The 17159-nt window shown below is 43.9% G+C and overlaps 1 protein-coding gene and 1 long non-coding RNA gene across 6 annotated transcripts in view; one reads left to right on the plus strand and one right to left on the minus strand.

The window, feature by feature from the left end:
- The window catches only part of LOC310839281, a 78262-nt gene extending 74992 nt beyond the window's left edge, over positions 1-3270 (minus strand). For 3 of the 5 annotated variants that reach the window (XR_014561389.1, XR_014561390.1, XR_014561391.1), the window contains exon 1: positions 2407-2541. This is a non-coding gene — a long non-coding RNA (uncharacterized lncRNA). Of the gene's footprint in view, positions 1-2406; positions 2542-2634 lie in introns of those variants that run through there. The other 2 variants (XR_014561387.1, XR_014561388.1) reach the window with 1 other exon arrangement.
- AXIN2 (axin 2) overlaps positions 2520-17159 on the plus strand; it is an 80609-nt gene continuing 65969 nt past the window's right edge. Inside the window, exons 1-2 of the mRNA XM_083727469.1 lie at positions 2520-2649; positions 7439-7526. The gene's annotated coding sequence lies outside the window, so the exon portion shown is untranslated. The remainder of the gene's footprint in view (positions 2650-7438; positions 7527-17159) is intronic.

Here is a 17159-nt window from a genome sequence, read left to right on the forward strand (position 1 = left end):
TACAATATCCCCATTAGCACTGCAGACTTACCGGTATTTAAATTGCAGCCGCCCCCCCCCCAAAGATCTCCTCTCAGCTAAATCAAGTACTTAATTGACTTGCATACACAGTTCTTTTTTTTTAAGCTATCTTTAAGAATTGCACATGAAGTAAAAAACAGAACCACATTAGAGCAGGGAAAAGTCACATCCAGTTTAGGCTTCATCTGCAGCTAACTTTTTTTAAAGATTGTATCAGGGCCGGATTTAGGTTTGATGAGGCCCTAAGCTACTGAAGGTAATGGAGCCCTTTATATGTCCAGCTGTCCTTTGTCAACAACAAATTGTCACTGCTTTTTGTGTTGAATATATGCCAATGGTATTTTAGGGAGCAGGCTAGCCCATTACTTACATCATAGGAGCCTACACAACACAACACAAACCACTGTTGCTGTATGTAGGATTTTATTTTATTTTATATTTTGGAAATGCACATCCAGGTTTTCTTTCCTTTAATTTTTTTTGGGGCCCCCAAGAGAGTGGAGCCCTAAACTATAGCTTGTTTAGCTCATACGCAAATCCGGAACTGGATTGTATCCATCAGTTTTAGGGGAACTGATAAAATACAAAACGTTGCTTCCAAGGATGGCCAAACTTGACCCTCCAGCTGTTTTGGGACTACAACTCCCATCATCCCTAGCTAACAGGACCAGTGGTCAGGAATGATGGTAATTGTAGTCCCAAAACAACTGGAGGGCCAAGTTTGGCCATGCCTGTCTGATAAAGGTTAAAAACTAAGTAAAAAATGCTACATGCCATGATGATTGTGTGATGCTGGAATCCCTCCCAAAACTAAGAGTCTTGTGCCACCTAAAAAACTAACAATTTCTTATGGCATCAGTTTACATGGATCACAGTTCACTTCATCAGATGCCAATGAGTTGGGTAGGTATGTATGTAAGGGAGGGACACTAGGGGGAATGAAATGCAAAAAAAGGATAGGCAGTGACAATTAGAGAGACAATTATGTAACCAATTAACAAGGCAGCGCTGGTGAAAACTGCAAACGCCCTACAACTTCTACCCGGAACACACCAGAAAATTCATTGTACATACAGCCCAAGCACAAACGAAGATGCAACCACATCTGTTCAGACTAATTGGGCAAGAGGCCAGCAACTTAAGGATTCACAGCAAACATTGGTAATCGACGCATTTAGTATGATGAAAATCAGCTCATCTCGATTCAAGCAACAGATAACAGAACCAAATTGCCTAATAAATTGCAATTTAGGGTTTCACAATGGAGTTTCTCTTTGATGTCCCTTTGTTTGAAAGAAGTGCAACTCAAGGTCAGTTGCAGAGCATTCTGGTAGACTGAAATAAGTTTCTGGACTTTGCCATATCAGCTTTGTGTCGATTTATTCATCTTGCATCAATTGATCTGCTGGCCATGTGTTAAATGCTGGCAGCCGATGACACACAGCACTTTGGAAGACGAGCAATGAATTAACTGTGACAGTATGTCTGGCATTGCTAGGTTCTGCAGTAGTGTTGCTACTGCTTGGATATGGGGACAAAGCTGGCCTCTTGACTTGTGTCTGTGCCTTTTGCTGCTGATTTAAGTCGGAGGAATGGTCTGTAAGCAAGTACCGGCCTGCCACCCCAAGGCCTGTGAAAGGGCACTGTCATTATGCAGGACTGGCTGTAGATAAATGACGCCTCTTTCACCCTTGCAGCTTGGAGCAGCCCAAATGGGCCCACCTCTCTGACTTTCTCAATTCCCTCTTTAAAATGAAAAATGCCCTTATTGGGAATGATGGTTCTCAGAGTCTCCTGAAGGACAGCATTGGATGTCAGGGTAGCATCTCCTCCTGGAAAAATGTGGGCATTTGCTTCTCCTGGAGTGTCCTGCCAGGGCCAGCTCAGCCAAGAGGCAAGCTGAGGCAAACGCCTCAGGCAGCAGGATTCACCAGGGAGAAGATCCCTAATGTTGATCTTTCTTTTCCGCCTTGTTACTGATATAGACCTTACCTCAGCCCTTCTTCTTTGGTGAGGAGGGGGATGCCATTTTGGGGTCCTCCTCAGGTGCCAAAAAGGGCACTATTGTGAAATGGTGGCCTGGGGAGAGGGGTGTGTTGTGAGGAGAATTTTGAGGGCCAGGTAGAGGGGTTTTAAGAGCCCATTTGGCCCCCGGGCCTGAGGTTCCTCGCCCCTGTGTTATAAACCTAACGTAGGATATTTTTCCTCACTCACTCTCTTGGCACTTTCTTTTAAATACAAAAAAGAACAGAGGAGTGGAAATGTCAGGCCTCACACCAAAAAGGTGAGTCGTGAGGGACTGCTGCTAAGGCCGAATAAAAGTAGGCCGCTAGTGTGTAATGGGGAAAACCTTGCCTCAGAGAAAACACATTAATCTCCATTTACCTGTAATTCCCAGCAGCTGTCCTTCTCAGCCAGCCACTGGCTTTTGAAATGGGAGCAATTTGGCGCTGACCTTCAGGGAAGTGTTAGCCGTGCACCATGTTGAAAGACGAGGAAGGGAAGTAGAATTAGAAAACTGGGCTGTTTGGGAGGCCTCAGCCCTCAAATAGTTTTTTTATCCCCCATGTTCTTCCAGTAAAGGACCAACAGAGATTCTGCCGCTTTGTTTACCTTGGGACATGCCAGGTAATCTCCTCAAAGTCACTCATAATCTTGAGCAATATTCAGCTGCTAGAGGGCTAAACCTTGAGATAGAAACCCTTTTTAAAGAAAGGAAGGTGTTAGAATAATGGTTGGGAAGCTGAATGCTGTGTTTGTTCACGGGGTAGGCAAGTGAGGGGGGAAGTTGTAAAAGAAATTCACCCCTGAAAATGTGTGTGTGTGTGTGTGTGTGTGTGTGTGTGAGAGAGAGAGAGAGAGAGAGAGAGAGAGAGAGAGAGAGAGAGAGATCAAAGTTTTGCAGCTGATCTCATAAGGCTCAGCTTCCTGGGAAAAGGGGGATTGCTAATACTATGGCAGCTTTGTGACATGGGAAGTTTTGCTGTTGTGGTTGGAAATATTGTCAGGGTATAGAAGGGGAGGACACACCAGATGTTGCCCCACCAAGACAAAGAGAATAACGGAGAATCAAAAGTGAGAGCAGGGGCTGAAAGGAGGGATTGGGGGCTGTTTGTCTGCACACATGCGTGAGCACATGAACAGGGTATATTGGCTGTGACCTGGTGAGAGGCGGCCTGCGATTGCTACCACTGAATGCAGCAGTTCCTGTCAGTGAAACTGAAACAAGCAAAACTCAGAAACGTCTTCACATCTAGGTTGGTAATGCTTGTGGAAAACACAGTTTAGAAGCTTCCTGGGTATTGAGCATTTTGTTTCTGCATTTGGCTCTTCAGAAATGTAGGGCCATGTTTACGGCAAGGGAATGTGTGCACAGAGATTTTCCTGCCTTCCCCTGCCTATCCTATTGGATGTACTCAATCCACTCATCATATTGCTACAAGCCTTATGATCCTCTTCTGAACTAATGGGATCATAGGAAGGCAGAGCATCTTATACAGGGAAAACCCACAACCTCCCAGGCTTTCCTCCCAAGTACGCACTAGGACCTCAAGACATTCCTATGTAGGCATGCCCTTTGATTAATTTCCTATATAGCAAATAATCTTGCTTTAAAGTGAATTCTCCTAGGACATGACATGTGATGTGGTTTGTGTGTGGGTATAGTGATGGGTAGCCTGGAAGACATGGGGGTTGATTTTGTTTGCATAGGCTACTAAACTCAGAACAGATTACTCCTAGTGCTTTATCATGCTGACCTTGCAATTGATCATTAACACATTAGGGCACTTCCATTTGTGAGCAACCCTCAAGGCCATTTATGTTAATGTCCAAATGTCTGATTGTTGTTGCTGTGAAAGATAAAGAAACAGAGGCATTTGTAATGCAAATGAACATTCTGACCAAAACAGATACTACCTTCAGATTACAGTGGTACCTCGGGTTAAGTACTTAATTCGTTCCGGAGGTCCGTACTTAACCTGAAACTGTTCTTAACCTGAAGCACCACTTTAGCTAATGGGCCCTCCTGCTGCTGCCGTGCCGCCGGAGCACAATTTCTGTTCTCATCCTGAAGCAAAGTTCTTAACCTGAAGCACTATTTCTGGGTTAGCGGAGTCTGTGACCTAAAGCGTATGTGACCTGAAGTGTATGTAACCCGAGGTACCACTGTACAAACCTGGCTGAAGCAAGGAGCCTTAAACCAAATAAAAAAAAAATTACGAAATGAGAAATTAAAAAATGCTCCCCTCTACCTACTCCATTGAGCATAGTGATAACCTTCCTAATTATAGAATCCTAGACCAGGAAGAGGGTCTTGTGGACCTCCCAGTTCAGCCCTTGCTTGATGCAGGAAATCCAGAGTGAGAGTTTCAAGACAGTTTGAAACCACCCCACCCAGGCAGCACTCGCCACTCCCAGCAATTTATCACCTTACAGACCCAGGGATTTTGCTGGCATCATTGCTCATCCTGCTATATTCTCTTCTCTACATCCTGATTTAAGCAAACATTCCTAAAAGACAGTCCCATGGAAGGATTCCTTTCAGGCTGTGTAGATATCTGGCCATGGTGCCTTATTTTAAAAAATAGAAATATTTCTGTTTGTTCTTTTGCTCTGGATTATGCAGGTCACTTTGTACCGGGCAGATACATAGAAAATCCTACCACGGGCAAAGGAAGGGGACACGGTGACCTCCTAAAAATCCATTGCAGACATGCCGTTTTCTGATAAGCAAGCACAGGGGGGCAGCTCTCCGCACACAGCAGAAAGAGTCAAAAGACTGGGCTCCTGGAACACTTCAGACCGCAAGCAGGGCAACAGCATTTTTGAATGCTCCCCACTCCCCCAGAGGTTTAAAGACAAAACAAACTCCTTTTGAGGCAAAAACAAGAATAGCAGGGAGATATTCTAGACAACCCTGTCTCTGTAGTCCTTGGGAAAGCAAAACACATTCAGGGGTGGTTTAATGCTCCATTTTATTTTATTTATTTATTGGCTTACTGCTGGACAATAAACAAAGTATCCAGGCAGCGAACACATCCACAAAGCGGCATAGAAACACCTAGTCAACATCTGGACAGTGATAACGCAGTTACCGATGGCTGAGCGATACACCAGAAAAGACTTGTGCAAACAGGAGTGTTATGAAGCAGGCAACCAAAGCAAAGCATGGATGGTGGTTGCTTAATAATAATAATAGGCAAAGATTGCCACAGTCCAGGTGCAAGAGCACTAAATGCTTTGTAGAAGCAAGGCAGGCGCCAGGTAGCATCCTTAATAGAGCCCCTCTGGCTGTACATAAAAATTGGACAGGTAGATATGGGGCAAGATGGTCCTTCATGTCAACTGTTCTCAAGGCTTTAATATACTGATAGTAAGACTGTGTATTTGGACCATATAAGCAGCCAGTGCAGTTCTTTCAGCAGAAGTTTTTTATGCTGTTGGTGGGAAGCCCCCACTGGCAACTGGGCTGCTGTGTAAGGGAAGCTCCACGATGCACTGATTTTGAGGTTCCCAATGTGCAGCACCTAAGCGATCCTAATTCTTTCAAAAGTTTATAGGAAGAGTTCCCAGCTTCCAAGACCACAGGAGCCTCTAGTGTTAGAGTGTGCGTGTGTGTGTGACTCCATCCAGAACTGCCTGTCTCACAGATCCGCTCGCCTCCCACAGCACCTTCATCTTGTTGCGATTCAGAGGGCAGTTTATTGGTCCCTGTCCAGCCCAACGCTTACATCCAGGCACCGGTTCCAGGTCTTGCACAGCCTCCCCTGATTCAGCTGAAATAGAGGAGGAGAACTCGGGGTCATCAGCATTCTGATAGCATCCCGCCCCAAAATGTATAACAGTCATTCCCATTGGCTTCATTTCATATGGATTTTTTAAAAAAAGCATTGGTGAAAAAATGGTTTTGTGTGTGGTACACCATAGCATAAAGCCCAGGAAGCTTCAGGTTGGAAAAATTGTATTTGAGGCCAGGTTGTTGATAAGTAAACAATTTATTAATTGAAATAATAAGAACGAGCTGTTACTAAAAACAGGCCTCAGCACAGAACCTGTGTCTCTGCTTCTAGCCATGTGACTTAGTTACATATTCTCCAATATTTCTCCAATTAAAATAGAGATGTCCTATTTAATAATAATAAAAAATAATAATGGATGATGATGATGATGATGATGATGATTTGTATCTGACCCATCTGACTGGGTTGCCAAGGCCGCTCTGGGTGGTTTCCAACATATATAAAAAGGTAATATGACATCAAACATTAAAAACTTCCCAATACAGGGCTGCCTTAAGATGTCTTCTAAAGGTTGTAGAGTTATTTATCTCTTTGGCTCGGGGGTCACATAACTCCATACCCTCCAATACTTCTCCAATGAAAATAGGGACGTCCTAAGGAAAAGTGGGACATTCTGGGATTTCTGCAAATCTGGGGCTGTCCCAGGAAAATAGGGACACTTGGAGGCTCTCTAGTTTCCTCCTGCTCAAGGAAACTTTATTATAGAGCAGGTATATATATATATATATATATATATATATATATATATATATATATGCTTTCGTAGATTTTCACGGGTACAGGAATGCAGGTTTTGGTGTCCTCGGGTGTCTTCCCGTGTAAAAGTTGGGGTGTCTAGGCGACGTTTCGACGAGGTCTCACTCGTCATCTTCAGGCTGGTGCTTTCGGCTTCTTGTTACTGGAACAGAGCGGGATCTCAATGTTTGAGTTCCTATAAATACTGTAGAGGGGGTGTGGTGTCTAGCCTCCAATGTTCTGGGCAGAGAGGAAGTTCCCAGGCTAGTGTGCCTTTTCTTCTTTTGTTCCTTAATTACTTGAGAGATACCTTGAGTGATTTCTTGAGTGATATCCTGAGTACCACTTAGGTGGGTCATTAGGTGTGGATTAGTTGCTAAAGTCTTTGTGTCTTGACCTCTTGAACTTTGTGAAGAGTTTTCCTGAGAAGATGGCTGTATTGCACTTAGTTGTGCTTTGGCTTGGCTTCGTGTATAGGGGCGAGCTGTGGTTTTGTGGCTTGTGTCAGCCAGATCTGTGTAGGGATTGCAGGGATACTGTGTAGGGATATATATATATATTAAGAAGGAGAGCACTAGGAACAGGTATGTCCCCACTGTGGAAGGACGTGTGGATCCAGAATTGGCCTCCACAGTCACTTATGGACTCACTGTTAAGACCGTGTTCCTGGAAGACAATCTTACTTGGCTACCAGTGATCACCAAAGAAAGAAAGAAAAGACTTTCACTTTGTTCTGTTGAATCCGGCCAGAGCAAGGAAGGCAAAACAACCTCTCTCGCTTTACTTCCTGCAGGGCTAGGAGTGGCATGCCAGGTGTTTTGTTCAACACAGAACTGAGGGAAGGTAAATTAATGGGCGCCTCTTTATTTTTGTGCTGCCAGGGATGGATACAGCTGAGCCGAGTCCTGCGTGCTGTCAGAACTGGCCCTTTGCTGCTTCGAGGATCTTCGGTGCAAGGCTTTTTAACAGGTACACCCCAGGGGCTGTATTGGATTGTGTGGCTGTATGGAGAGGGAACTACAGCCGTTTTCCCTAAGTCATCTCAATCTCAGGAATAGGTTGCTCATTCCAACATCAGGTGTGCGTGCTCAAGATGACTTGTTCATTGCGATTAGAAGCTTCCACCATGGAAAACGCTGTCAAGAAGTCTATGTGGTGAGTGGGTTTCTCACCCTTTCAGTGCTTGCCTATGGATGAAATGGAAATTCCGTGCTGTGCTACTGACTTTTTTAAACAATATATTGCTTATTGCATGTTGCTGCCCTTGCTCTGCCCCTTCTCCAGATTGTTCAGAGCAGTGTACGTACACAGTTCCCTCTGAATCTCCCCTCCCCTTTATCCTCACAACCAGGGGTGCCAACTTGAATAAAATATTGCGAGGGGGGCAGGTAAGCTCCGCCCCACATAATTGATCACATGATGTCACACACAAGTTGAATGGCAATGCCCATGAACTTTGGGGAGGGGCCTCAAATATTTTATTGAGGGCGTGAAGGGACCTTGGCTCCTAGGAGTTGGCTCCTGTGCTCACAGAGATTGAGCAGGGCCACCCTAAGACATCTGAATTAGTGCAAGAGCACCAAGGTTGCCCTAAGGGACGCGGGTGATGCTGTGTGTTAAACCACGGAGCCTAGGACTTGCTGATCAGCGGTTTGAATCCCCGTGACGGCGTGAGCTCCCATTGCTCGGTCCCTGTTCCTGCCAACCTAGCAGTTCGAAAGCACGTCAAAGTGCAAGTAGATAAATAGGTACCGCTCCGGCGGGAAGGTAAACGGTGCTTCCGTTCACCAGAAGTGGCTTAGTCATGCTGGCCACATGACCCGGAAGCTGTATGCCGGCTCCCTCGGCCAGTAAAGCAAGATGAGCGTCGCAACCCCAGAGTCGGCTACGACTGGACCTAACGGTCAGGGGTCCCTTTACCTTTTACCAAGGTTGCCAGCACAGCTTGTGCTTTAAGCCTACCTTTCTGTTGCAAAGCCATCTGTTTCCCAGTAGAGCTGAAAGGACTGGGGTTTGTTGCTGAACTGCCCCCCCTTTTTTTTTTGCTCAATGCAAGCGGAGAATCCATCTTGCTTTCCACCCGCCTTTTTTTTTTTTTAACAGTGTTATGGACCATGTCAGACATCAAAGCCCTGATTAAGCCAATGCTTTAATTGTATCTTTGTGCTTCATTACTTCATCCCCCCCCACCTTTGATGAAGGACTCTCCTCTTTGCTGGTCCTCCCCCAAATTATCACCCCTCTGGTTTAGTTTTTAGTGCTGAGTGCTTTCTCCAGTGCGCAACCCCCCCCCCCATTTTTGGAGAGATCATATCTGCCCAGAACAATGTACCCACTTCTCCCCTTCTTCCCCTCACCCCCAGCTCCAAAAGAAGCTCAGCCAGTGTGGCTAAAGGCACATTCACACCTATTTTCGTGTTGCCTTGGCTCTCCTATTCTTATGAAGCTCACATTGATTATTGCCTTTAAATTCCTCAGTCCGGTCATAGATAAAAGGATAACCACTTCAAAGGGAAGTGTTAAGAGTTTAACCCCCGAGCTAAAAAGAGTGGACAACAAGGTAATTGAGGGTAATAACTGATCACAGACCAGCTTTTCAAAGGCACATGTGAATCCCTACTTTCAGATGGCTTTAATTTTATTAACATTTGTAGCAGCTCCTTGGCTTCTTGATGCTTGCTCTCAGAGTCATTACAAACTTCAAAGCTGGAGAAGGTAACACTCTTAAATGGGGAACCTGACACCAGGATGGAGATAGATAGATAGATATCAAATCCAAGTCCACAACCTGTATCCTAAAATAATCCCAGAAGAGGTTTTTTCTTTATTTCTTGTCATTTGTATAGATTTCTGGCCACTTCCTCCCAGCACTGCTGTATTTCTGCCTGTGGTGCAGCTGTTAAACTCAGAAGAGCCTTAGAAGGGAAAGCTAGCAACTCTGTGACCAGAAGAGGTTAGAAGCAAAACCCTGCTTGGGCAGAGTTTTATTTTATTTATCAAGTTTAATACATGTCTATATGGTCCTTCAATTTAAAATTCCGAGGGACTTTGCAATAACTAATTAAAGCACGATAAGGCAGTGCTGCAAACAATAAAAAGTTCTGTTGTTTTTTTAAGGGGGTGATATAAGAGGTTTTAAAGCCTGTTCGAAAACTTTGAACAAATCATTTGCCAAAACCTTAAGGCACTAAAAAACATGAGCCTAGGTGCCAGGGGGAAGAGTTCCACAAACGAAGTGCCCTCTCTCCCATAACCTGACTGCAGGTGGAACCCTTAAAACACACAGGAATTGACCCACATATGTGGCGCTGCATTAAGATATCCTGAGGTTTTTATGTCTAAAGCCTTTTTCAGATGACACCCCCCGGAAAGAAAGAAAAAACCCATCTCCGCCCAATGCTTCTATGCCCATTCTCCATGTCCTCCCAGCAAACATGCATGCAGAAATAGTGTGAAACACACATATCTGTATGTGTGCAAACCCACTTTCATTCTACCGTCAAATTTGCAGCCACCAACTGAGTGAGGTCAGCGGATGTATGAGCAATGGCGGCATGACTGCTGTCCCACCATCCTGTATTCAGGCAACGCTTTTGAGTCATGAGGTTTATCAAACCACAGTGAGCCCTGCCAGACATACACATAGCAGTTGGAATGGGTTTGGTGAGACCCAAGTTGCACAGGCTCAAGACATCAGCTGATGCCAGCCAAAACAAAACACCACTCATCGGCCATGTATATTTGCATCCTCATTTTGTGATATAAGCTTTGCTCGTTGTTATTGGCAGCTGCTTTTGTTGGTTTTGGGGGGGTGTTTTTTTGCAGATTGTTTCAATCATTGCTACAGCTTTTGAAATTGTTGTAAACCCACACTCGAATCAAAAAAAGGGATGAAGGTGGGATATAAATCTAAGTGAGAAATAAGAGAGAATCTCTCAATGGTTACACCATGCAAAAATCATATAGAATTTCGAACTACAGAGCCCCCAAGTAAAGGAATCAGGGTTGTCTGACCGCCCAGTCTAGTTCCAGATTTGCCAAGTTGTCTTGAAAACGATGGTTCCCCTGTTTACGTAATAAAGGAGTGTCAAATCTTAAAAAGAGAATAGAAAGAACCATGGAATTGTAGAGTTGGAAGGGATTCTGCGGGTCATTTAGTCCAAACCCCCTGCAATTTAGGAATCTCAACCAAAGCATCTATGACAGATGTCCATCCAACTTCTGCTTAAAAACCTCCAAGGAAGGAAAGGCTACAACCTCCCAGGACAGGCTGTCAACTGTCAAACAGCAGCCAAGCAGTTCGTACTGTCAGAACAAGCCTTCTGGATTTATTTAGCTACCTTGGATTCCAAAAGCAGAAGGATTGGAGATGCCAAGTATCTGAGAAGTCACACCACATAACTAATGGGCTGTGTTTCATTTAGTGAGTTACAGGTTGTGCAGTCCTGAGCAAAAAGTTATCAGAGTTGGTGGGAATCCAAGGATAAGAGAAGTCCTGGTTCAATTTCCCAACTTCTGGATTCTTTTCCCGAGCGCCTGGCATCCATCTTGCCTTTATTATTACATACCAAAATATTTTTGCTCCTCACTTGCATGTTTCTTTCCTGAAAAACCTCCCTCGATAACTATTTCAAAGGGGAGATTTAATAATTTATGCTGGCACTTTTGTTTCAACTTTTCCCCCGTTCAGCAAATGCATGGAAATTTCAAGAAACTGTGGATCAATGTATTCCCTAGGCACGGGCAAACCAAAAAGAAAAAGAAAAGAAGGGAATATGTTAATGTTAAGAGCTGTTGTTATCATTTTTGTGCTGCACTGGCTTCCATTTCTAGGCCCAAACCATGGTGCTTGTTCTAACCTTTACAAATCTAAGTGTCTTGGGACTCTGACACCTTAAGCGTCACTTTTTCCTGCACAAACCTGGTTGGCTACTGAGATGCTTTTTGGAAGTCCTCAGGTTGCCTGCCTTTTAAAGCACAGGAAAGGAGAATGCCCAGATATTGTTACACTACAACTCCCATCATGCTTGACCATTGGCCTTGCTGGCAGGAGCTGAGGGCAGCTGACCTCCCTATATCAAGTAAATAAATTAAAATACTTAACGGACCAATCGAGTCACAGATAGCTCAGTTCTGCCCCCCAAAAAATGTCCTACCCCCCCCCATAAATCTTGGCTATGCCCATAGCTGAGGGATATTGGAATGTAACAAAATTTGGTGGATGACAGGTCCCCTATCCCTGTTTTAGAGCTAAGACTGGTATGAGTGACCCATGATGGGGCCTATTCATACACACACACACCCTTCATACCCTCCAACATTTCTCCGATGAAAACTGGGATGTCAGATACAACAACAACAACTTTATTATTTATAAACACACACACACATTTGCGTGGTTGCCCCAGCCACTCTGGGTGGCTTCCAGTATAAATAACATATTAAAACATTAAGCATTTTAAAAACTTCCCTTTTACAGGGCTGCTTTCAGATGTCTTGTGAAGGTTGTGTAGTTCCTTATCACCTTGGCTCCAGGGTCACATAATTCCATATCCTCCAACATTTCTCTGATGAAAATAGGGACGTCCCAAGGAAAAGCAGGACATTCTGGGATCAATTCAGAAACCGGGATGGGTTCTGTAAATTTGGGGCTGTCCCTGGAAAATAAGGACACTTGGAGGGGCTGCACACTGGCCTACCAAATTTGAAATACCTTTAACTGGGCTCGGAAGAAGGTAACATAGAACAAAGGAAGGATTTCAATAGGCAAAGCCCTTTTCACTTTTGCATGACAAGCTGCGGTGGTCCAAACTCCTTCCGTACAACTCTTAAAGGGAAAGCAGGTCCACAATCCATTTGTGCCTTGAAGGGAGGGTTGTGTGGGCACACTGCCTTTCAACTGCTCTTTGAGTATTATTACACACATTTTCCAAGAAGAGGCCAGAAAGAAAACAAAGGTTTTCCATTCCTTTACTCCCAGGTCACGTTTGTAGGGTCTCCATGTTAATTTACCCCTGTGAGATTGATACATGCTCTATCCCTACTCTGGGAAAATGCACATCTCTTCTTTCACACCTGTCCTGGAACTGCATGGGAAGGTGGGTGAGCTACTCAAATACACTCTGAATAATATTCAAAGTGGTCTCTCTTATGTTTATGAATCAGTGACTAATTTCTCATGAATAAGGGACTCTGCAGTCTCACATCTTTTTGACTGAATCCAAGGTCCACAGGAGGTTCATTAACCGGTGATGCCGAAATTCAGGATCTCCCCCCCCCCCAAAAAAAAACCCTGATGCCAAAGTTTTGTGATAATTTTGTGCTGCAAACACCACATTTTGTGCCGCCACCACACCAAACTGAGTAATTGACAAAACAAATTGGGGTCACAAGTTAATCCCAAAAATCCAAACTTGTCTGATTGACTCCAAACCAGTTCCAACGTTTTCTGCTAGTTTTGTGGCGTTTTGCACCATGGGCTAAGGCTGAGCACTCTTATTCACAATAGGGAAAGAGCCCCAACCCACAAAACCCACCTCCCATCTCTGAGGAGGACATAAAAAAAAAATCCATGCTCAAGCATGTGGCTTGTTTGTTACTTGCAGAAAGTAACAGGGTCTGTCCAATCAGAATCTGAATAACAATGGCAACAACAATGGGTGGATGAGAGTAATTGAGTGTTTGAGGCCATACAAAGCTGGGAAAAATGAGATTCAAAAGGGTGTACTACTAATGTGTTTATGCGTGTGTCCTCTGGCTTTACCAGGCAAGTTCCAGTAATATTAATGAGAACTAGGCACACAACTCCCTTGAATAGTGGAGGAAAAAAGAATACTCTATTGTCTTAATCCTGCATGAAAGCTTTCTCCTGCATATGTCATGAGAGAAGTGTTGGTGTCCTACAGTGGAGGAGACCAAAGGTCCCATTCTCATGTCACCGCTGCGCATACCACTGCTATTGTAGAAATTAGATGAGCTGACTGTGACATTATATGGTTTTCTCATTCAAACGCTTTTGTGTGAAAAATGGGGGCTCCGGGAGAGGGTTCAGGCAGGAAACGGCATAGCAAGTAGCTACACCTGGATCCATGGTACATAGAAAGACAGTTTTGAAATAGCAGTGCAACATAATGAACACAATACCGCCCACCCCAAAATAAAGCCACCTCCTTTGGTCACAGGTACTGAAGACTTCGAAAAAGAAAAAAATAGTTACATTTGGTTCAAACCCCAGCTTGCAAGTTGAGGTCATCTCACAGCCAACCAGCCCTTTTGTATAGCTGACAATAGGCTCATTAAAAGCACACCCAAAATGTGAACGTAATTGCTTATTACTCCAGACATGGCTAAAGACATTAGCACAAATTCCGCAGATTTATAATGTCCCATTGTCTTTTCATTACCCATGCATGCAGATGACATGAGAGTCCAACAGACCACAGGCACATTCCAGGCTATAAAGAACACAGTATTGTTACAGACTGAAGAATAGGTTATTCAAAAAATAAATATTTGGAAATACACACACACACATGCCTGTACAACTTTATGTCTGCCTTGTGCCGTGGAAGATTTATGCTGCAATATACATATTTCTGATCTTGGGAAATGCAGGAAATCAACGTGGCAAAATGAAGAGAGTTTCTGATACAAATGCAGCTTTTGGTGCAAGCTCAGAAATCAGGATGCATTCAATTCAGCCAATGCAACTTTTGCAGGCAGATCACACACACAACCTTTCGGACATCCTTCCCAGGGCCCTGTGGCGATGGTGGGCGGGGCTAAGACAAAACTGGATGGAGCAATGTATGCAACTCTTGCTTTGTACAGTAGGGTAGTTTCTATGCATGCCCCCTCTCTGTGTCTCTTCAGCTATACAGTGGTACCTCGGGTTAAGAACTTAATTCGTTCTGGAGGTCTGTTCTTAACCTGAAACTGTTCTTAACCTGAAGCACCACTTTAGCTAATGGGGCCTCCTGCTGCCGCCATGCCGCTGGAGCATGATTTCTGTTCTCATATAAATATAACTGTTATTTCTACGGGACCTGTGTTAGAGACCTAACATGACATTTTGATAACGATAGAGGATTTTAGTTACAAGTAGGTAGCCGTGTTGGTCTGCCATAGTCGAAACAAAATATAAAAAAATTCCTTCCAATAGCACCTTAGAGACCAACTAAGTTTGTTATTAGTATGAGCTTTTGTGTGCATGCACACTTCTTCAGATAGAGGATTTTGTCACTCAAATGGGGATATCCTCAACATCAGAGGATCTATATGCATATCTGTTTTTTAAAACTATAGGTACACACACACATGCATACATAATTTGAAGCTGCCTCATACTGAAGTTAAGCTGCTGGCCTGTCTAGCACAGAATTCCAACTGGAATAGTATCTCAGGCAGAGGTTATACCCAGAGGGGAGCAAATGGCACTATAGTCTAAACCACTTTCAGGCCTGCCGATCAGAAGGTTGGCAGTTCAAATCCGCGCAACGGGATGAGCTCCCGTTGCTCTGTCCCAGCTCCTGCCAACCTAGCAGTTCGTGAGTAGATAAATAGGTACCACTGTGGTGGGAAGGTAAATGGTTTCCGTGTGCTTTGGCACTTGTCACAGTGTCCCATTGCTCCCAGAAGCAGTTTAGTTATGCTGGCCACATGACCCGGAAAGTTGTCTGCGGACAAACACCAGCTCCCTTGGCCTGAAAAGCAAGATGAGCCCCGCACCCCATAGTTAAGTTTGAGTAGATTTAACAGTCCAGGGGTCCTTTGCCTATGCCCAGCCCCATGATCCTCTTAACTGAGGAATGGGGAACCCATGGCCCTCCTGATATTGTTGATCTCTGACAACTACACCTTTGAGCCCTACACTCCAGTGCTGCCTGGCATCACATCACCTGAACTGGAGCTGTTTCCTCTGGATTCATTCCAGCCCTCTAAATACACCAACAGTGGCAGCAGCTATAAAAGAACAAGAACCACAGTGAAGTGAACCACAGTTTTCACACCACCATAGTTTTGTATTGAATTGTATAATCTCATATACAGCATCTTGCAGATATTTTCGATCCGGGGGGGGGGGGGGGGCGGTTTAGAAACCAATACTTCAAATTAAATTGTTCCATCTGCATAAGTGGAATTACGTTCATCCAAACATAAAGGCCAAAAGCTGGAATACCTGATTGATGTAGAGATCAATTTATTAATTATGGGTTTAAAAGGATCGCTATATTAACTGGATTTTGACAAGCCATTCCCTGTGAAAGTACTGTTCAGTAGTTGGAATGGTTGGTGTAGAAAAATCAAACACACCTCTCCATCCAGACATTATGATTAGAAGATATATTCCCCACCACCACCACCCTCAAGCAATGCATTTTGTGTCCACTAACAAGTAAAATGATAATAATAATTATCTTAGTTAAATATCCTCAAAGATATTTTTATTCTTAGAGTCTTAAAATTGAGAATGTTAAATAGAGTGAAGATTCTTTAGCTGTTGTTGTTGTTTATACTGAAAAAGCATCTCCACCCCCATCGTTCAGCCCGGACACTGAGGTCCAGCACCAAGGGCCTTCTGGTGGTTCCCTCACTGCAAGAACTGAGGTTGCAGGGAACCAGGCAGAGGGCCTTCTCGGTAGTGGCGCCCACCTTGTGGAACGCCCTCCCATCAGATGTCAAGGAAATAAACAACTATCTGGCTTTTAGAAGACATCTGAAAGCAGCCCTCTTTAGGGAAGTTTTTAATGTTTGATCTTTTATTGTGTTTTTAATATTCTGTTGGGAGCCGCCCAGAGTGGCTGGGGAAACCCAGCCAGATGGGTGGGGTATAAAAATATATATTATTATTAATAGTAGTAGTAGTAGTAGTAGTATTGCCATAGCCAGCTAACTCAAACCAGTAATCGTCAAGAGGGGAATGGGGACTTCCAAGTCTTTGTTTGCTTTATTTATTTTGTAGAATTTATATAATGCTTGATTATGGGAAACCTCAAATCAGTTTACCAGAAGCAGATAATGTTATAAAATGCTCTGCTTCCCCCACCCCCTTCTCATAATAACAGGATTCTTTTTAGGGTAGTCTTGGTCACCTCTACTTTAAGGGCTTTGATGTAAATTTAAGGATGCTGGATAGAAGACCATGAAACAAACACACACACATACACACACACACACACAGTTCTAGACATGGTGCCAAACCATTATTTAAGCTTCCAAACAAAACTAAGGCAACAGCCTTTAACTATCATAAGAAGATTTTAGACAAACTGCTTCCTGAGCGCTCATCCTGAATTTATTTGCAGCGAGATTGGACAACATTGGCCGTTTACGTAGCATTCATTCTGACTTGTTCATGGGAAGGGTAGATGACATTGCCTCAAAGCTAGTGTAATCCCACACTTTACGCTGCATTTCCCCATTACTTTTCTTACCACAAAAAAGGGCAGTTTTGGAGATAAGTGAATTTGTGGCCCAGGAAAGGCCAAATCAGTTTTAACTGTGCAACCCGTATTTACCAGGATGAGATCTGAAGCCAACTTGAAAATAGTGACAGACTGGAAGCACCCATAGTCAGTAATATACAGCTGAATTGATGATGCA

Source organism: Podarcis gaigeae (assembly GCF_964106915.1).
Source record: "Podarcis gaigeae genome assembly, chromosome: 2".
Taxonomy (NCBI): domain Eukaryota; kingdom Metazoa; phylum Chordata; class Lepidosauria; order Squamata; family Lacertidae; genus Podarcis; species Podarcis gaigeae.